Source organism: Ursus maritimus, unplaced genomic scaffold (genome assembly GCF_017311325.1).
Source record: "Ursus maritimus isolate PB19 unplaced genomic scaffold, ASM1731132v1 scaffold_19, whole genome shotgun sequence".
Taxonomy (NCBI): Eukaryota; Metazoa; Chordata; class Mammalia; order Carnivora; family Ursidae; genus Ursus; species Ursus maritimus.
Genome location: NW_024424341.1, coordinates 2,268,673 through 2,289,942, shown reverse-complemented (window position 1 = coordinate 2,289,942; position 21,270 = coordinate 2,268,673). Strand labels below are relative to the sequence as shown.

The following is a 21,270-nucleotide window of genomic DNA, read 5'->3' as shown; positions in this document are numbered from 1 at the left end:
TAATGTTTCTAAAGAAGAAAACAGAGAAAGAGAGAGAGTGCTTTTACATAAAATAACACCTAAAATTTTTCCAAAATCAAGTAAGTACACATACTCAGACTGAAAAAGTATACCAACTTGCAAGCAGCTTAGAATGAATAGATGAATGGACAGATGGACGTATGCAGGGATGGAAGGAAGGATGGGTGCAAGGAAGGAAGGATAAAAGGGTAGACAGAAGTATAAAAGGAAGAAAGGAAGGATAAAAGGGAGGAAGGATAAAAGGGAGGAAAGGAGGGAGGGAGGAAGGAAGGAAGGAAGGAAGGAAGGAAGGAAGGAAGGAAGGAAATTCTAGTGGTGGACTTGAATAATGACATATCTATGAAAACACTCCCTTAGTTTAAAATCAAATGATAAATTCCTAAACTTACCTGCTGCCAAGTACATCTCCCAGAGGATGGAAAGAGACCTAATGCCCTGAAAATCACTCTGACCAACAAAGAAGATTTCTTGGAAATGCAGCAACGTAAGAATCCATTACATCACAAAGTAACAAAGATGAAATTCCTACGTCATCTCATAGGCAAAAGTAAACTCCAGATGTGCTAAATAGCTAAATATGAAAAGTAAAATATTAAAATGTTTAGAATAAAACAAAGGAAAATAGCTTTATGAATTTTGAGAAGGATTTCTCACCAACAGGTAAAGACACAAATCGTAAAGGAAAAATTCTAAATTTGGGGATGCTGGAGAAGGTGCAAGCCTGAGTCCCAATGAACAGCTCACCAATGGTGGGATTTCAGTGATAAGCAAACATCTAGGAGTTTCTGAGTTCCTTCAAATCATCCTAGAAGACAATCATCTATTCACAGTCAAATATCCAGACCAGCAAAGAACGCTTATTGTCATCACCACCATCACCACCACCATCAGCAGCAGCATCACCATCACCATCACCATCATCAATATCACCATCATCACTGTCATCATCACCATCACCACCATCACCATCACCACCATCATCATCACCACCGTCACCATCACCATCACCATCATCACCACCATCACCATCACCACCATCACCACCATCACCACTATCATCATCACCATCATCATCGCCATCAACACCATCACCATCATCATCACTAGCACCACTAGTACCATTATCACCATTATATCATCATTATTATCAACAACTTAGCATACTGAGCACTGACCATGTACATTTAATCTTACACATTCTACCTTCATTCACTCATTTAATTCTTCTGGAAACCTTGAGAAGCACAGGATAAGATTATTACCATTTTGCAGATGAGAAAGCTGAGGTTCAGCGAGGTTATAAAACCTGTTCATTGTCCCACAGCTGAGAAATGATGGCATTGATGCCAGGGCTGGCCATGTCCATGTCCTCTGTCCTGCCCCTTTAGGTCCTGGCTCATGCCTGTCATGCTATGGCCTCCACCAAGTGTCTTCACTCTGACATCTGGAAATCCACCTTCTACATGTACCAGCCAGAATACATTCATCTATAGATTTCACAGAGTTTGTGCAGACCTACTAGGTCCCGGAGGTTCTGCAAGACCCCAAATATGCTGAGTTCAATTCCACATGGCTCATTTCATCACAGTCTGATGGGAAATACCAGGGCAAAACACTTTTTTTAAGTTTAGAAACACAAACAAACATACTGAATATTTTCCAAAGGTTCCATTATGAAAGCATCGATGTGAGGGCATTGAGCCTAATGCAAAGTGAAAGATCCATGCTGGAGAGGGTAGGAGTGAATAAACCCTCTCCCCATCCCCAGGTTTGCTGGAGAAAACTGTTTTTGCAGGTGGAGAAATGACTGCATTTCAATCAGGATCAAATTCCGAGGGCTTTGCCAGTGCTCGCAAGTGCCCACATGGTACAGAGTGCTGGCCTGGCCAACTTCCTACTCAATAACCTACTTCTACAGCTCTTTGGATATTAAAAAAAAATAAAATACAAGATAAATTCAGCTGAACCCAAATGAATGGATTCATTCCCATTTTAATGCCATTTGAGGGTGTTTTATAGCCTGTACTGTGTATCTTTTACACATCTATTTTTAAATACTGCAAACTTAATGATCACTATAGAATATATAAAACCCTTTATGAAATTCCATCTACAAAATTACAGCAAAATCTAGGCAGTAAAAATGTGCAGTCGACACTGTTAGGCAATCATGGCAGGGCCCGAACTGGACTGAATCAATCCTCTTTCGAACAAAGGGCACAAGCTAAATGTCTCGGCCTTCTCCTGATGGCTGCCCAGTTGTAAACCCACCTCTTGCATGAAAATGCAGGAACTAACAAGTGATCAGCTGTCAGTGAGTGATGGTCACTCTGTGGAAACTGGGGTCAGCTCACATTCTCAAAACCACCCTTTAGCCATTTTAATAAAATCAGCTAACACTTCTAGATGCTTTACATATACTAACTCATTCAAGACTCATGAAATGGCTACTGTCATTGTCATTATTTTACAGATAGGAAAACTAAGGCACAGAGAGTTTAAGCAGGTTGCCCAAAAACACACAGCTAGTAGGTGGCAGAGCTGGAATTTGAACCCAGGCCAACTGGATGTGATCCCTGCTCTTAATCGCCATGCTTCCTGCCTTTTGTGGATGCCTGCCAACAAGGTCACACTTGATTGAAGGTACTTTGCTACCAGATGTAGAGAAAATATAACGATCCCAGCTTACCCATTAGAACGTGGAATCCCTCCCTGCAGGTGAAGCAGGCAGTGACTGCATCCAATAATTGTGCCACTAGTATTCCATATAGAACATTGGTGAGAATTAGCAAAGTGTGCCCCTTCTTCAATCCATCAGAAAATGGTCATTTTTGTTGGAACAAGTCATTTTACTAGCATCTGCCCCAAAAGTACGAGAGCAAGCATCCATAACTATATCTGTGATGTGAACAGAGCCCCTAGGGTTGTGCAGCGCACAACCTGAGCAACTGTATGTAATGGCCCTACTATCCATCCTCAGCCAAGTCAAACCATATGCCGTCTGGACAGTGTTCCTGCAAAACCAGCTGGCACCAAAGCAGAGAGGAAGAGTGTGGTCCCTGAAGTCACACCTCATCTGGTCCCTGACAGGATTCTGTGAGGTAACAGAATTAAAGTGTTGCTAAAAACTGCCCAGCAGATGTTAGTTACTGCTCTCATCTGTCCATTCGAAATACTCCCTTCCCTTTCTCATCTTCAGTTGTAGCCCCAAATAGCATTAGAGAGGCTGCAAATTTCTCCTCCGGGGGAGTTTCTCCACCCAGGCCTCAATGCTTGAAAGAGCTTGCTCCCCAAGGAGACTCTCCTCCAAGTTTCCTTACATGTTTTGTTAAAAGTTCATCAAGATGTTTCTTCCCCATTTGCCCTTCATGGAAATGCCAGGCTGTTGATGGTAACATAACCTAACATCTGCCTTGACTCTCTACATCCCTACGTGCAGTGGGCATATGATCCTGCTGATCCTCCAGGGAACCCTCCAAGGGAGGTAGTTTTATCCCCATTTTACAGATAAAAACACTGAGGCTCAGACAGGGGAGGTGCCTTGCCCAAAGTCACACTGTGGAGGGAGCGGGACTGATGATTCCACCTGGTGTATGTGGACTTCATCACTATTGTTTTTACCCCAGCCATAATTCAGCCAGAATAAAACCATTTTGTCCATTTTACTGACTAAGCTGACACATGGTCCTGAAGCGTGCACCTGAGGACAAAGACAGTCGCCCTCTCTGGACAAAAACAATCTCACTTCCCATTCAAAGAAATAATGAGAAACAGAAGAGCTGCCCGCCACTCATGGCACTTGGTTTCTCGTGGACACAGAGCCTAGGATTCATGGTGTTCTGAGCATTTTATCACCTTGCCAACTCAAAGCACTGACAGAGGGCTCGTCATATGTGAGGGGAACACGCTTTTCCACTAGGTGTTTTCCCCCAGAGCAGGACCCCACCAGCCCTTTATAATACAGCCTCCCTGAGATCTGGTTCACACCATGCTGGACATTTTTGTAGCTGCCAGCTCTCCAGCCCACATCATCATCCCATTGCACAGATTTGGAAACCGAGGCTCGCAGGGTAAGTGTTGCAAGAACACCCTGCTGCTCAGTGGCAGACCTGGGATTTGAACCTGGGTCACACTCTCTGCGAAGGGGATGAGGCTGTGGGTGCCGTGGACAGCATGGCTGTGTCATCACCCCACTGCAGTGCACGTCAGAGATGGCGGCAGCGCTGCACTTCCGTCTGATTTACATAAACCCAAACGCATGTAATTCATCATTTCACTCCAGCGTGTCCTTGAGCTGGAGATGTACCCACATCCAGGGAACCCCTAGGAACCGGCATTATACAAATAAACTTTTTTCCCTCAATTTCACTCTGATTCTTGGCGCTACTGAGACAGCACACCAATATTTCTATAATTTTTTAAATCCCACATAAGAAAGTCAGCGTACGACACAAGCCTCTGTGGTTTCCAGCTGCACCCTGACCTTCTTCTCGCCAAATTTCTGAAAACAAGCTCCAGTACTGAGGCCCGGTCAGGGTGGTCTGCCTGAGCACACGAGTTGTGACAGTTTACTCTCAAGCAGAAGGCAAGCCAGTGACGAGGAGCTGAGCAGGAGGGAGACAGGAGGCCTCAGCAAACATCCAACCACCGTGGACGCGACACCCCGACCAAACAGGGGTAACATACAAACCATTATTAAAACCAGGCACGTAAGCCAGTAAAAAAAACGAAGCCACTAGTTTACAATAAATTAATTCAATGCCTTAAAGCCAATTAATTTGTTTTACAACAAATTAAAGCCAATAAAATACCATTAAAACCGAAAAGTTCATTACCTTTGGCATAATCACAAAACACCTGCAATGTGGTCTAGAGACAGTGTTAAGTGACAAGCTCCTGGCCTGGGATGGTGGGGACCCCGTGCCCCCCACAAACCCAGAGCTACCCACCAGTCTTGCCTTCAGTGAGATGGGCATCACACCCTTCAGATACTCGTCAGTGTCACGAGAGAACACCACGAATCTAAAATGTCCCTCATACACCGCAGCGAATGTGGGGCTGTGGAGTCCAGGGACGACGCGGGGGTCTCCACGCAAGTTGGCTGATCAGAAATGGAGGCTGCATTGAGAACTGAAGCCAATGGAGGCCTGTGGGACCGAGATCGGAGCTCAAGGGCAGGCTCTGCCACAGTTGGGGGCGGGGGCATGCATCACGCAAATGATGTCAACTCCTCACAAAGAACAAGAATGAGCATCCTCCCCAAACTGTGAGGTTATTGTCTTTATAAGACCTGCAAAGAGTGAGGCCTTTGGTAACATATTACAGGCATTAGCCATTCTCCACAGGACGTGTTCTGCACACTAGTTTAATTCTTGTGAACTCTCCGAGGAAGGCCCAGATTCCCCTTCCTCTGCTCCAGACCTGGCGCCCTGGTGGAGCAGGCGGCTGGCATCTCTCAGGCCTCCTACCTTTCCAAACAGGACACAGAGATGAGCTGTTTTCAAAGAATTTTTCATGTTCCTACAAAAAGGCAGATTTTCCCATCTGCCTGGAGGTTGCTTTTGGGCCGCAGCCATGGAAATCACAGGGAGCACGGCGACATTCCGATGTGGGCCCCCACCATCAGAGCCTCAGCCCAGCCAGAGAGGAGGGACCCCCGCTCCGCATCTGCAGAGGCCACTGCCCCCAGACGACTCAGCCCCGCTCTCGGCCCCAGGCTGCCTCCTCCTGCTTGTGGGGCTGGCGCTGTTCGGAAGGCCCACATCTGCTGCCCTGGCCACAAGCGACTCACGCTCCCCACCGCCAAGGCCTGCGGTGCCAGCCCCACATCGAGAGCCGCGTTGGATTGTGGTGGTCTGTCTGTGTTTGTTGAAGTTGGGCCCGGAGAAACGGCCTCGCAGTCAAGACGGCCTGGAATGCACGCCCGAGCGCTGCACAGACGGCTCTGTCAGCAAGCTCAGGAAACAGGCTGGAAGGGCTGGGATGAGGCCCAGGTCTGGAGCAGCGTGGCTTGCCCAGGAACACGCCATCAGAGAAGGGAAACCGACGGGCTGCTGCCAGGACAGAGGTCTCTTCTGTGTGGAGGCGTCCTGCAGCGTGAGGCCCTAGTCCCCTTGACCAGGGAGAAAATCAAGTAGGAAGCACTGATTTTCTTATTTGACGACCAGGGCATTTTCCAAAAGGAAAGCTGAATCATGTTGACTTTCTGGAGACTGAAAGCACGTCCACTTTTTCTCAAAGGCACAACCCCTGGTTACCACCCCCCTTGAAATAACAGCAAAAAACAAACAAACAAAAAACCATTAGTAATAATGAAAGAAGTTCCCGCTCACTGAACGCCTATTAAAGAGAGACTACCCTGCAGAGCAATATTCAACGACTTCGCAACCATCAAGCTATGGGCACCAGCAGGTAAGAATGCACCGGATGGGTCTCAGGACCCCTGCGACACCCAGCACTACCCCATGGCGCCTGGATCATGAGAAGATGGGGAGGGGTGGTCCCGGGGCAGAGCAGAGCAGTTGCCTGGTGCCCGGGGCCTCTGGGCAGCAGCAGTTCTACGTACACAAGTGTGGCCGAACTTCAGTGTTTAACCTGTCGGAGCCCAGCACCTGTGTGCTAGCCCAGTGCAAAGCCCCCAAGCAAGGTGACCTCCAAAATGGCCCTAAACCATTCTGCGCCAGCCTGTACGAGCCAGAGTCAAGGCTCACAGCTGTTCCTGGGACTCGGCTGCACTTGTGCCTGCTTGGCCAACAGCGTGTGGAGGAAGTGATGCGTGGCTTGTCCGGACCCAGGTATTAGGAAGACCTGGCACCAGGAGCCCTGCATCTCTGGCAGGAGAGCCCTGCGGCTGGAGAGAACGGCTGTGGGAAGGGGCCCTGGAAAATGAGAGAGCCGCGCCAGAGAGCCACATTGCATTCGGCCACAGTCCAGCCACCACCCCAGTGAGCCCACCCACCCACTGGAGGAGCGGCCCAGCTGAGCCCCAGCAGCCAACAGAACGCTGGGCCTCCACACAAGGCTACTGTTTAAAGTCCCCTGTTTTGGGACAGTGTGTAGCACTGGACCCCCAGGATGGCACATTCCCTTGTTTGTTTATTATCACTGTGAGGTGGGCATTATTACACCCAGTTTACAGACTCCAAGAGGTTAAGGAGTTTGTCCAAACCACAGTAAATACCAGAGACCAGCTGGATCCTTAGAGGCGAGCCCACAGCCCCTCACCCTCAGACACCTGCCCTCAGTAACCCTCCACCACTATCTTCGGGGCCCAGGATCACTCTCAGGACCTGCCCCTCAGGTGCCTCGGCCCTTGTGCCGTTGGAGTCAGCAGCCCCACTGCCCGCCTGCCCCCTGGGAGCGCTGCGCGGCTGCTGCCCGTACCTTCTGGGAAAGCCAGCCGGCCACAGGACGAGCTCCGTGGGATGTGTAGCTGCCGGAGACTCCTCAGGATGGCACTGTTGATGCTGGCCCCTACTCCTGCTGGTGGCAGAGCCGTCACTGCCCACTCTTCATGCTTTACATACACGAGCATCCCTGAGAAACACAGTCATCGTGTGACACTTGTGAGCTTTATTCCTGTCAGCACTAACGCAACTAGAAAAACAGCAAATTCTCATTTTCCCCCACTGGAAAGTACTTTTCCACATTTTTCTGTCTTTGCTCCCCAGCTATGTTAGTTAATTATTCAAAACAAAATTGCCCCATGACACTGAGTTGGTTCTGCTGCACAGCCGTCCCTGTCCAGGCCCCACACTCCCCCAGCCCTCAGGATGGCCACTTTGCCCACTGAAAGCAATCATGGGCCGAGAGAGAGAGAAGCATCCTTTGTGGTCCTGCATGACCTCATTCTACTGCTGCCCTGTGCTGGTCCTTCTAGGCTCTGCTCAACTGCTGCCGCTACCAGGAAGCCCTCAGGGAGTGCTCCCTGGAGGCAGAGGACTTCACCCACCACATCTCCACTGGCACCTCACATGCAACCCTAAGTGCCAGCATCTGATCTAACATCCCCTTTTAGGCCACATCTTGTCAGCTGTACCCTATGTGCCACGGTTCCACTCTCATGTTCTCCTGTACATGGCATCATGGTCGTCACAGCTCAGCACCCACCCTGTGTCCAGAACCGGGCCCTGCCCTTCCTGTGGACAACCTCACTTCATAATAGATACAGTGACAACCCCAGTTTGCAGAGGAGAAACCGGATGTGAGCCCAAGAAGCCTGAAGTCAGGCTCTGTGTCATTAACCACATTAGTAATTAATTCACAGCCCTCACAGCATCAACAAAAGGAGGAACAGTGGAAGAGCAGAGTCTAACCTTTCCTTGCAAAGGAGCAACAGAGAGAAAGTTCCTTCACGGTAACACTCGATCCTGGCTGAGATGTATTAAGACAGGACCCCTCAGCACACTGCCTGTGGTAGTCGAAACACACACATTCTCCTATTCATTCTGGTGGCACAGCCCAAGAATCCTAATATTAGCCAAAAGCTTTCACTCAATCACTCCTGCTATCTGAATATCTCCTGAGGAAACGAGCACAACGCGGCTAACGGTCTACACGCAGCAGTGGTCGCTGCGGCACGACGTCCGGCCGCACGCGCTGCAAAGCAGTGTGGCTGAGCAGCAGTAGGGACAGACTACGGAATTCTGGTTGATGCTCACTTCCTCCTTCCATTTCTTGGTGTTTCCAAATTCCTTCAAAACGCAGGTACTGCTTCCATGATCGGGAGGAAGTCCACAGCACTTTGAAGGCAAAGCAGGGACACAGGTCACCGCCTTCCCGTCGGCAGAGGACAACCTTTTGGGGACATTTTGGCAGCCTGTGTCTCACCCCTGCAGTTCTAGGAATCCGTCCTATACAAACCCTCGCACGGATGCGCCAGGACCCATGAACAAGCAGAGTCGCTGAGACACGGGGCTCATGGTGGCAGCTGAAAAGTCTGCCCAGAGGGGATGGTGGAATCAGCTATGGGACAGCCGTACCCAGCAACACCATGTGGTTGCAGAGAAAGACATGGGGCTCGGATGCGAAGCACGGCCCACGATATGCGGCCGAGTGAGAAAAGCAGGTCACAGCCCTGTGTGTATAGCATAATCCCGTTTGTGTAAAAAAGCATGAATATATGTGGCTGTTTATGCAGGCACTGGAAAGTCTAAATTTGGAGCCAGTGGTTACCTGGACGGGGAACAACTGGAAGAAAGAGGAAATTTTATGTTTTACTTAGCTTTTATATCACTGGAATTGTTTTCCAAAGCAGTACTGCTTCAGGCAAATAAACATATTCCTTCTTTTCTTTCTGTTATGGAAAAATTTAAACATACGCAAAAATAGAAAGAAAGTTACAATTAACCCCGATGGACCCGTCACCTGGCTTCCAGCTTCCAAAATGATCAACTCCTGTCTGATCTTGTTCCCCCGACCCTGTTCATCCAGATTCGAGTACCATTGTCCCACCTAGAAAACAGCCACTGTTCCATCTCATCACACAGCTAGCCAGCGTTCACATTCCTAATTTCTCATCATGTTAGGAATCGTTTTCTAATAGTTTGTATCAGAATCCAAATAAGGGCCACAAATTAAAATCATTTGCTATGACTTTTAAGCCTTTAAATTACATGGATTATTCTCCCTCTCTCTCGCACAGAGACATACACACATGCACGTACGTGTGTGCGTGTGTGAGAATGGGTGTAGGAAGTGGGTGTAACCTGAGGCATGGAGAGGCGAGGTAACTTGTGCTGGGTACACACACGGGCGTGGGGGTAAGAGCAGCCGACAGAGAGACTGCAGACCCCACTGCTCGCCTCACAGGCTTCCCACAGTCCGGGTTCGGCTGCTTGCGCCTCCATGACATCATTCCACCCATTTTTCTGTCCTCTGGGTTTCCTGTAAATCAGAGGTTGGATCAAGAGGCCTGATCGAGCTCAGGTTTGAAGTTTTGGGCAAGACTGCTTGTGAGCAATGGTGTGCTCTGCCATCAAGAGTCTTCTTGTCTCATTTTGTGATGTGAGCGGCAGTAAACCACTGGCTTGCCGTGGTGCGTGAGACATCCCTCCTGTGCTCCGTCAGGCGTGAGACCAGCGGTTGAGGAGCAGACACACACGGTCGTCGTAATCACAGGCAGCTTCCGTCCACCTTCGTTCTTTCTTTCCAGCCCCCCGAAATCTGGTCACATGACCCCCAGAAGTGTGGGGAGACAGCACACGCCCCACTATCAGTGTGCCCTCTGCTAGCACCTCGACCTGTCTGAGCCACCATCACACACGGGACCGCGCCTTCCCACTGTGTTACGTTGTGTGGGGGCTTTGGAGGCTGAGGCACTGCGGGGAAATGCGGCAGGGGGCTTGTTTGTACAGGTGCTTCATTCCACTCTCTGAGCAGCTCAGTGAACAGGATGAGCTCACAGACCCTGAGGCGAAACTGAAGACCTCTCATCAAGGCTGCCTCACCTCCCGGTTGTGTGACCCCAGGCAAGTTACCTAACCTCTCTGTGCCTCCATTTCCTGCTGTGAAATGGGAATAACGAGATCACCCACTTAATAGGGTGGTAGCGAGAACGGGAGTAGGTAACACGTAAAGTTGCTGAGCACCCCCCTGGCACATGAAATGCTAACTTTGATTCCATGACTTTGAAGGGAGGAAGCCCGGCCAGCACGCGATGAGCCGGCAGCCCCTAGGGCACTGTGCCACAGGTCACAGGGTGATGAGAAGTGCTCCGGAGTCAGCCAACCCTGGCAAGGCTGCTTCCCAGCTTGGTGATGTGAGGCAAGTTACGTCAGCTTTTGTATCTGTGAGGGGGCTGTGATGAAGCCCAGGCGGCAGAGGGGGCGGCAAAGATCTGACCACGTAATGCTAAGAGCTACCATCTGTGGGAGGATTTCCTCGCTCCAGGCTCACTGTCCAGGCTTCCTCTGTCTTACTGCACTCAGCGTCAGAACCGCCCTCAGAGTTCTGGTCCATCGTCACTCCCTATGAAGCTTCCAGTACTCTGCCAAGGATGCAGGACTATCACTGGTCCACAATCCCTTATCTGCAGGCTCTGGGGCCGGACGTACTTCAGAGCTCAGAGCTTGGGGGATTCTAGGAAGGCCATGAGTTACACACCATGCACTGTCTTAACTCCGGCCCAGCTGGGGCAGCAGCTGTGATCAAGGACATAGCTACTCCTGCAGCAAACATATGGACGCGCCCCGCTAAGTGAAATAAAGACATACAGAGACTCACCTCAGTTCCTGTCAAGGTTTGCCACTCACTTAATTTGCAGGAAACTTACGGAAAATGTTTCAGTGGTCCAATCTTTTTAAATTTGGGCACCACGGAGAAAAGCATGTACGCCGGCAGTGTGAGTATCAGAGAGACCACACGTGGAGTGCAGTGGGCAACAGGGACAGCTCAGACAGGACTTGGTGACAAGCACATCAGGCCAATATGAGGCTTAATGGACTCCTGCGCACATTCACAGATAATCCTGGGAGCCCGACATTAGCTACTCCTTTGGACTGTGTGCAAGGCTGGTAGTAAAGAGGTCCAAGAAGGCAGAAAGGAGCATGTAGACAAGTTCTTTGGTCTCTTGGTCCCTGCCCTCATTGCCAGAGGTTGGAGGGCGGGGGACACTGGGGTCCTTGAGCTGCTGAGTGGTCAGCTGGAGGTGCTGTGGGCTCATCTGCTCGAGCCCCCAGGGCCCAGGTAGTAGCAGGACCGTGTCAGAGACACACACTGGGGTCTCAAGGCCTGTGGCCCTGGCATCCCTCCTTTCTTCCAAGACTCCGCCTCCATGGCCATGGCTGATTGGCTCAGGGGAGAACCCATGACCCAATCAGACTGCTTCCCTGAGACTATGCACAGCAGTGAGAAGGAGTAGAGGTCCCTCTCATGTGTGGCCCCCGGCAGCCTGAGATGAAGGCACCGATGCTGTCTCTTGTGCCCCCGTGTGGAGGAAGCAGTTTTAGAGAGTGAGAGAAGAGTGGCGTGCAGAGAGAGGTGGAGGAGAGAGAAAGCCATTTCTCACTCTGCCCTGGCTGAGCTGACCCAGAGGCCCACGACTGCCCTCTCCATGGCTTGGATTTCCTCCTTTCAATAACCCCCCACGTTTACGCTATTCCATAGAGCTGGGGTGGGGACAGGGTGTGGGGGAAGAAGCGGTCCAAGCAGCTGGCCGTGACCAGCTACCTGGCTTGTAAATGAGCGCCGTGTTGGAAAGCAAGCTCTGGAGTCTATATTTATTCAGGAGGTTGGGGATATGGGGTGGGTACATCTCACCCTAAACCCACCCAGCAGCTGTTGAGAAACACCGACCCCACTGCAGAGTTTGGATTTACGCAGATTCTGCATAACACCTTATAAAGAAAGCCACTGGTGCAGAAGATCACAGAGCACCTTCAAGTCTGTGGTTTTATTTCTTCTGAGACCAAACAAAAGCTGGAAGCGGGCAGGGAAACATTGCTGAGTTGTTTACTCTCCATCCCCAGGGGCCATGCACCGCCCCACATAAGCAGCCCCAGTCGGGTAACGGCAATGGTTTATAAGGTGTAAGTGTGGAGGGGGAGCCAACGCCATCCTGGAAAGAAGCTGGGAGCAGTCGTGAGGGTCCGAATGGAAATTTAGCATCAATAAAAGCTCATGGGGCCGGCCTGGCACCCTGGCACTGGTGGGACATGAAGGAGGACCAGTGCCACAGGGAGTCCTGTCTTCTATCCCTGCAAATCCAAGCCCTCCTTCTCTGGTTCTCTGTGTGCACAGCAGGATATAAGTGCCCCATGGCTCACAAGTGATGCACCCACCATTCAAGCCACCCCTAGAGAGCAGTGTCTCCAAACCCCAAATTTCTAAGTGAGAGAATCTGGCCAACCTACAGCCAAGTGTCCCTTCCCCATCCCGAGTACTCATGGTCAGGGAGGGTCACACAAAAGAGCACCACCTTGCTCCATTTCTCTTCCTGGAAGTCATTCCCATATCCAGTCAGTCAACAAATACACCCTAAGGCCCTCCTGTGTGCCAGGCATGGTGCTAGGGGGGAGGGGGGACACTATGATCAACAAAAGAGACCCGGTCTCTGCCCCCATGATGCCACTGTCCCAATGAGCAAAGCAGATGGGAATTTAATAAGCACACCAATGGAATCCTGGCCTCTAGAAGCGCCATGGCAGAAAGGGCTGGGGTGAAGAGAGAACTTGCAACGTGCAGGGGTTTGGGGTGCTAAAGTGACAGGTGAGTTAAAATCTAAGCACTGTAGAAGTTAACCAGGCAAATGATGGAGTAAAAGTCCCCAGGCAGAGGAAAGAGCTCAAGCAAAGGCCCCAAGGTGGAGGGACAAGGCTGCTTGGGAGTGCAGAGGTGCCTGCAGTGAGCCAGAACAGGGCAGGGGTGCAGCAGTGACAGAGGGGGTGCTTGCTGGGCAATGCTGCCAAGGCCCCGGTGCAATCTCAGTTTTCACACTGGCAGCTGTGGGAGCCACTGCGAGGCTTTAGGCAGAGAAGTGAGTCATGTGGATGCGAACTCAGCACAGTGAGGTTCAGGTGGAAGGGTGTGGAGAGTCAACCTCTTTCTGGTGTGAGAGTATGCCTGAGTCCTGTCTCTAATCCCCCATTCTCAATCCCGGCTCTTGCCAAGAGCACCATCCACCCAGAGCTCTCTGCTCCAGGATCCAAAATGCTTCTTGCCTCCCAGCGCCACCCATGGCGCTCCAGTCCCTGGGCCTGGGAAACTCACCAGCACAGAGAACAATATTTATCTTGTATTTAGCCACATCCCCAGCAGATGACTAATATCCGGTCCCCACGCCACTGTGAAACACAAGACTCAGCGCACAGACTGTGGGACAGCAGGCTGCCGCAACCACAGAGACAGGGCGGAAGAGGAGTGCTGGGCATGTATCGCGATAAATCAGCGACTACCCCCCCTCTGCCTGTGAAGACACAACTTCAAGCCTCCTTCTTCCAGCCCTTCCAAGGAAAGCTGTGTGACAACAGACAGTGTGACAACACCTCATACAGAGCGCGCCATGGGTCAGGAGCGGCTCGGGGCACTGGCCAGAGTTAGCTCCTAGCTGCACAGTCCAACATGGCGGGCCCTATTACCTTGCCCAGTGTATTGATGAGGAGTCAAAGGCACAGGGGGGGTCACAGCCAGTAGGTGATGCAGCCAGTCCGAACCCACGATGGGCCTCCAGAGCCCCCACTCTCACCACTACAGTCTATTGCCTCCTACAAGACATCCCGCAAATGCAGCCCAGATAGGCGAGGTTGCTGTTTTGTTAATTATGTTCCTACTGAATGTCTAATCAAATCCGCACTTGCAATGGAGGTCACGAGGGCCTGCATGACTGGCCCATCCTGCCCTCAATGGCTCCTTTCTGCCATGTGGCTGAGTGATCACACCCGCCGCTCACCCTCAAGTCTCCCATGGAAGCTCACTGTCAAAGACAGGTTCCCCCCCCCCCCGCCGGGCCCAGAGCCCTGCTACCACCCCTCAGCATCTGTGCTTTCCCTCTGGACACCGACCTCCACCTGTAATGTTATGTTACACACATGGTTAATTCTTTCATGGTGACCCAGAGGCTCCAACAGGCAGAGACTGTTTCTGTTCTACTCACTGCTGACTTCTCCGTGCCTGCTGCACGGCTCGTGGCATAGATTCATTTATGGACAGAAGTCGGGGAGAGGGAGGGAAGGAGGACAGGAAGAGAAACCCAGTGCCCCGGGAGCACACGTGTATGCGAGTGAGTACACAGCATTTGCTTCTTACTGTCTCCCTGACTAATGAGTCAGTAGATGTTTGACATGGTTTTAACTTCTTGAAAATGATACTTTAATAACTGTCATCATGAATGGCTTCCTAAGGAAGATCAAAATTGACCTGGGCCTTGAAGGATGGCTTAGGGGCACAGGCGGGACAGGCATACTGGCAGAGGCAGGGCAGTGTGCACCAGTCCCCATGGGGACAGCCACCCCACATGGGGCATCCTCCTCTCCTTGGGTGGTATCTACATTTTTCATGTTGGTACAGTGAATGGGAAGATACCTTATTTCTACAGAAAGACACTGCATTAGTCTGGCTCCGATGGGGGAAATTGTGTTGTGGGAAAGTAAACCGGAAGAATCTGTGGTGGTTACATAACTGTCAGTGCGTCTAGAGAATGGGTGCTCTGCCACGTGGGCCAGAGTGAGAAGACGCACCTGTGACCCCAGACGGGGCTCGAACCTCCCCCCTTAGATACATTCCATACCTCACAAGAGCTGGGACACGTTTTATGTTTAAAAAAAAAAAAAAGCATCAAAAAGGGGGTATGGCTAGAAAATGATACCATTTATGCTTAAAATTATATAGACGTAGATGCAAATATAAATGTGATTTTATACATCAAGAAAACTTCTAGAGAGATGGTGATGAAAAGTTATCCCAAACCTGGTCTTGGACAGAACCTTCTTATATGTTATTCACAACACCCTTCTGGGAAGAAATGGGCATTTCTGATAAAATGCTTACACAATTTTTAATAAACATCAAGCCGACCCTCCGTCAAGAATCGATGACTGGACATAGGTTATTCCTTCTTCCAGGGTCCATGCTAAGGTTTGAGAGCTGAAGGAAGCTGACGGCCTTCACTTTCTGTGCTTCTCTAATCCCTGCCTCATATTATTTTAACAAATGTTTTTGAGATTTAACCATGTATCCCGGCCAGGGTGTGGAAGAGCTTAAATGTCCCATGGGAGTATCTGGGAATTATCACACAAACGATAGGCAGCCACAGAACAACTCTGAGCCAAGAATTCCCTGGAATAAAGTGTCATTTTTGGAAAATTTACATTGAACTAGTGAGGTGCCCCCTTGCCCGCCTGTGTTCTCCCTACCCTTCTCCTAAAACGAGGTCTGGAAACTGCAGCCCATCCACGTGGCTATGCTGAGCAGATTTAAGCAGGAAGTGTTTAGAAGAACTGTGAAACACTCTGAGATGGGCCAAGATGATGAGCCGGTCTCACCGGAATCAGTGACACTGGCTCAACAGAACATACGAGCGGCACTTCACCAGGAGGCGGGAGGCAGACTGGGTGCCCAGAGGAGGCTGAGCAACAGCCCTGGATGTTGGAGAACACAGAACAACACTGACGATTCTCGCCCACGGAAGTGCAAACAAACTGTCCTGCGGGGACGCAGCTCGTTCAGACACACGTGTTCTGCCCGAGAGGCATAAACAGGCGTGTGCCTGGGAGAGCGCCACTGCTGTTTCCTGATTGCCTACAGACACATCTGTTCTTCACATTCTCCTCTCGACAGGCTTTACCATCTTACCAACTTATTAGTGACCTAAATAAAATTCTGCATGTGTTCATTTTGTCTGTGTATGAGGGTCATGATTTTGCCTTCTGAAAATCAGTCTTTAACATGACCAAATTCAAATGGAAGGAATGAGGCGATGGCTCTGCTCCACACTTGTCATCTGAGCGGAGAGGAATCAGAGAGGACCACAAGTTGGGAGCTGAGTATTTTATGGCTGAGCATGTCAGGCGACCAGGACCGGAAAGGGGAGATGTGATTTGGAAATAGTTCAGCAGTCAGTTGGGCACAGAGTGGCAGGGGACTGTTCCAGATGTGGCAGAATGGGGAGGGGGTGGGAAGCAGATGGAGGAAGAGTTGGGGACAAGGGAAAATCTGATTATCAGATGTGCAAGGCACTTACAGACATGTTTCTGTAATTAGACGATGCTGAATAGGACAGAAAGAGAGAAGGGAAATGAAGGGCTGAGGGGACTGGATGTGGGGAAACTTGTTATTCTTGAATCTGAACAATGAGGTGCTTTCTTAAAAGGTAATCAGATAAGAGAGCAAAAGGGAGACTTGTTCCAAACTGCACCAAGCCCATGATCACACAATATTTACATTAAATTTAAAAGCTAATGAAATTCCAGGTCAGTGATCAGCAGAGCAGTGTTTGCCTGCCAGCAGGCTCTCCTCACCCAGGGACAAATGGGCAGGCTGTGTTTTGAATAATAATACTCCAGAATAGTACAGGGAAGGGGTGAGCCTTTGGGAGAAGATCCAGTCTCTGAGTGTCTTTTCAGGGCTAAAGTGACTTCGGTGAGGAAGAAAGGGAAAGCATTCCGGAGTCCTCTTCCTGGACTAGAGGTGACTGAGTAGTCGGGCTCTAGGGTCCCGATTCCCTGAGATGTCAGTCACCCACTGTCACATGCTTTGCGGGGGCGGGAGGGACCCCCTCTCTGCCTCCCTCCATGCCTCTGTGCAGCCGGAAGAGGCTATCCAGGCACACTAGGGACTGAAACTCCCTGGGGTCCCCTACTAGGAAGACAGAGCACAAGAGTGCTTCAGATGGAAAGCTCCTGCTTTTTCTTTTATATAATGCAAAACCCACATACAAGGGACAGAAGGACAACATTCTGGGTGAGCCCAGAGGTTTTGAAGGCAAGGCTCAAATTGTTGCAGCTTCTGCTTGTTGGCCTTGGGTAGGCTCATCTGCCTGCCCTCAGGTCCCACTCACGGGCGCATGCCCACAGAGCGCTTTGCGTGGTGTGTGGCGTGCACGGAACTCTTGCTCAGATGTTGACGATCACTAGTCACTAGTAGCGGCCGCAGCAAAGTAAAACACACAAGCTGAACATGACGGCTGCATTAGGATCATGGGAGATTACCAGTAATCGCTTCCTTAAATTCGTCTTGAGTTTTGTCATGTTGTAGTCTCTTCGTTTGTAAAACGAGGTGAGACTTGGACTTGGCAGGGAGGGTAGGAATCATCATTTCTGTAACACTTCAGTGGAAACGTGCAGTCCTTTCCATGTGCCTGGCACCATTCTGCTCAGTACTCACAACAAACTCGTGCGGTCGGTGCTGTCCCTGCCTCATCTGACACACGGAAAAGCCAAGGCCCAGAAGGCGTGCCGAGCCTGCCAGGAGGACACACATGAATCCAGCGGTCCCGCTCCAGGAACGGAATTTCCCTCCATGGAGCAGGCACGCCCACGTATAGACCAGGAAGGTGGAACCCTGCACAGAGTGAGACATCTCGGCCGTAAACCTGCCCTTCAGCACACCAGGTTGGGATGCCAGCCTCGGAGCTGAGTGCGGGGTCCCCCAAAGATGCCCCCAGGAGGCCTCTCTTTCCTGCACCTTCCAGCTGGCTTTGAGACCAGTTCTGTTCTGGGGGCCAGAAAGCCACTGGCTCTTTGTGGCACCGGAGAGTTCCCCAGCTGCCTGTACCAAGAACAACTGAATGCCCAGTGAGGCGGCGGCAACCTGGCCCAGCTGGCAGTGTGTCCACTGAGGGCAGAGGGAAAGACAGATTTCACCTGGGACAGACAGCTTGTCTCCTCCCCATGCCAGCCACCAGGTGGGGGACCAATTAACTTATGAATTCAGCGTACGAGGCCCCCACTGGCAAAGGCAACATCTATGCACACAGTTTTCCGTTTGTGCAGGAAGTGGTGGCAATGCAGAAAGAGCCGAGCCAGGAAGTCAAGTCAGGTTCAATGATTTTATTGAGCACTGGGGAATGCTCACCAGCTTCACCAACACCATGTCCCCTTGGAGACCTGGGAAGACTTAGGGCAGTGTCTGGAGATCAGAGCATGAAGACATCCCCAAAAGGCAGTGTTTGGGCACAAAAATTATGCTTCTGTGAGGAGCTTCGGAACGCCCGGGCTTGGCTCAGCCAAGCTAACAGAAAGACCTTTCATGAGGCTCTCAGGAGATGTTTCAAAAAAAGAAAAGTAGAGCCTTTCAAAGAAGAAAGTTCAGCCCTCAGCAAAAACTGGGCTTTTTTAAAAATTAATCAATTTTTGTGGTTTCAATAAAAGCAAAGGGTTTTGTGGTTTTCCCTCAAAGTTTTCACCATTTTCCATAAAAACAAAAGCCAATATCTGAAACCATTTTCCCCCAATGAAAGTGGCAACATTTTGCTCAGGGACAATTTCTTGGAAAAACATCTCTGTGGTGTTTCCACCTTGTGACAGCTTGGCTTGAGCCTGAGAAAGTCGCCAGCGCGCCTGTCCGCTGGCGTCCTTCACCTGCAGCCAAATGCACGCGCCTCGGGTCACAGAGATGCATTTCCATTGGAAAAACCCCATGTCACTAGAGAAGATCTTTTCTCTCTCAAGAGGTTAGATTAAAGGGGGTCATTTTGCTTTCCAAGGAGTCGAACAGGAAGGTCTCATGGTGATTTCTGACATGCAAGAATTGTGCCATGAGCAGGTCTGATTGCAGAAGACAAAATCTTCTCCTCCTGATACCCGTTAGAGTAACACCAGTAGAACCCTCATACCTGCGATCTCAAAGGAAACCAGTTTGAACCTTACAGATGAAGAAACTGAGGCCCAGGGAGGCTGTGGGGCCTTCTCTAAGGCACAGATAACTGGCAGAGCTGTGATTCAAATCCAGGGCTCTTGACCTACACCCAGCGGGTTTGTTTTGTTTTGTTTTCCGTGTAACACATTCTCTGGGTAAAATTTGCTTATTTTTATCAGTTCTTAATTCCTGGAACAAATATCACCTACACGTTAGCCAGCAAATTTTAGTATTTCTTGGCCACCTGGAACGGAATGTCAGTAACTTGCAGACTCTTGGATGATTCCAAACTCTCACACAATCTTTCTCTCAGGGAGGGATCCAGAATGTTCCAGGAACTTTGAAGGGCTCATCTTGGTCAAAGAACCTAGGACTATCAACCCCTCCTGGATTTCTGCTTCCCCACATTTAACATTGATAACACTGCTCTCTTAATTTTGCTTTTTGCCTTGGCTGCTAGGAAACTCAGAGCTAATTTGTATGCTTAGCTGCAAGAGCTTCCCTCCATCTAGATTTTTTTAAATGAAATTTCTGTCTCTACACCTTTCTTTTCCTCCCTTCTGCCTTTGATTCTGAATTAATGGTTTTTATGCTTTGTATTTTCAGCTTAAGTCAGTCAAAATTCCTTCTGAAAATGGATTAAGAACAACTAGTAAAATGAGTGCTTGCTCTCTCGATCTTAAACCAAAATAACTAACAAAATTACTCAACAACAGACAGAAAGAACATTGCAAGGGAAACACAAAAGTCAATAAGAAAAGAATGTCCCCCCCCGCCGAAAAAAAAGCCAGTAAAAGGAAACCAATATGTTAATGGTCAATCTCTGAGAAACACCAAGTTGTCATGGTGGACAGCCCATCCTGCTCTCATCATCACCGGCCACACAGAGGCAGGAAAGCACATCGGCAGGTCTGAGTCTCAAGCCTGAGGACTCACTCTTCCTGTGGTGGCCCAGGTGTGAGGAAGTGGTGGGACCGCAGAAGGCATCAACTCCAATTCCACCACTTCACAAATAAGGATTGAGGCCCAGAGAAGGTGAGTAACTTTCCCAAGGCCACACAGCTTGGAAGTGGTGAGGTCTAGATCTGGGCTTTTGCTACAGTATCACGCCCTTCCTCACTAACACCTCCCATTCCACCAAACCACATGAGACAGACGTAAGAATTTAATTCACCGACATGAGCTTTTTAGCTTTTGTTTTTTTCAGGACAGCCTAAAAGCTAAACCAAAAGAAAAAAGGCTAAGTTTCTACTCACTGATCTATGACAATCGACAAGCTGTGTTCATAGCGGGGGGGCGGGGGGCGGGTTACGTCTAGGTACCTTGGTTGGAGTAGAACAGATGATCTAAAATTCTGAGAAGCTCTATGGGTCGCCCAGGTGGCTTCGTCAGTTAAGTGTCCGACTCTTGATTTCAGCTCAGGTGGTCGTGAGAGCGAGCCCCGTGTCAGGCTCCGCACTCAAGCGTGGAGTCTGCTTGGGATTCTCTTTCTCCCTCTGCCGCTCCCCCACTGCTCATGATCTTGCTCTCTCTCTAAAAAATAAAATAAATATTTTTTAAAAATAATTTTAAAAAATTCTGAGAAGCTTTATAGCTAAAATTTCAGAAAATGTTGGTAAAACAAGCTAGTCTACCTATTCAACAAATGCTTTTTTATTCTATAAATACTTGACCAGGGCCTTGCAGGCACCCAGCCCCACGGAGGAGAGGGGAACAGTAAACCAGGCAGAGCTCAAGTCCACCCAGGAAGCTCACGTGTGAGAAGGAGTACCTCAAAATGAGCCCTAATGCACTGGATAGTGAAGCAAGAGGAAACCCACAGCCTTTCCACAAAGCCGGCCTCTCTGTGAACAGAGAGAAGGAAAGCTTCACTCTCCAAAAGGAGTTAGTTGCTTCTGTAAAATGAATTAAAACAATGCGATCAGAAAGCGTGGTGTCCTAGGAGTACGTGTGTGCTGC

The 21,270-nt window shown here is 49.8% G+C and overlaps 1 long non-coding RNA gene across 1 annotated transcript in view; it reads right to left on the bottom strand.

Moving 5' to 3' along the window:
• The window catches only part of LOC103673836, a 137,594-nt gene extending 116,789 nt beyond the window's left edge, over positions 1-20,805 (bottom strand). Inside the window, exons 1-2 of the long non-coding RNA XR_005835563.1 lie at positions 20,634-20,805; positions 7,405-7,557 (exon numbers count right to left, since the gene is read on the bottom strand). This is a non-coding gene — a long non-coding RNA (uncharacterized LOC103673836). The remainder of the gene's footprint in view (positions 1-7,404; positions 7,558-20,633) is intronic.
• Positions 20,806-21,270: the final 465 nt, after the last annotated feature.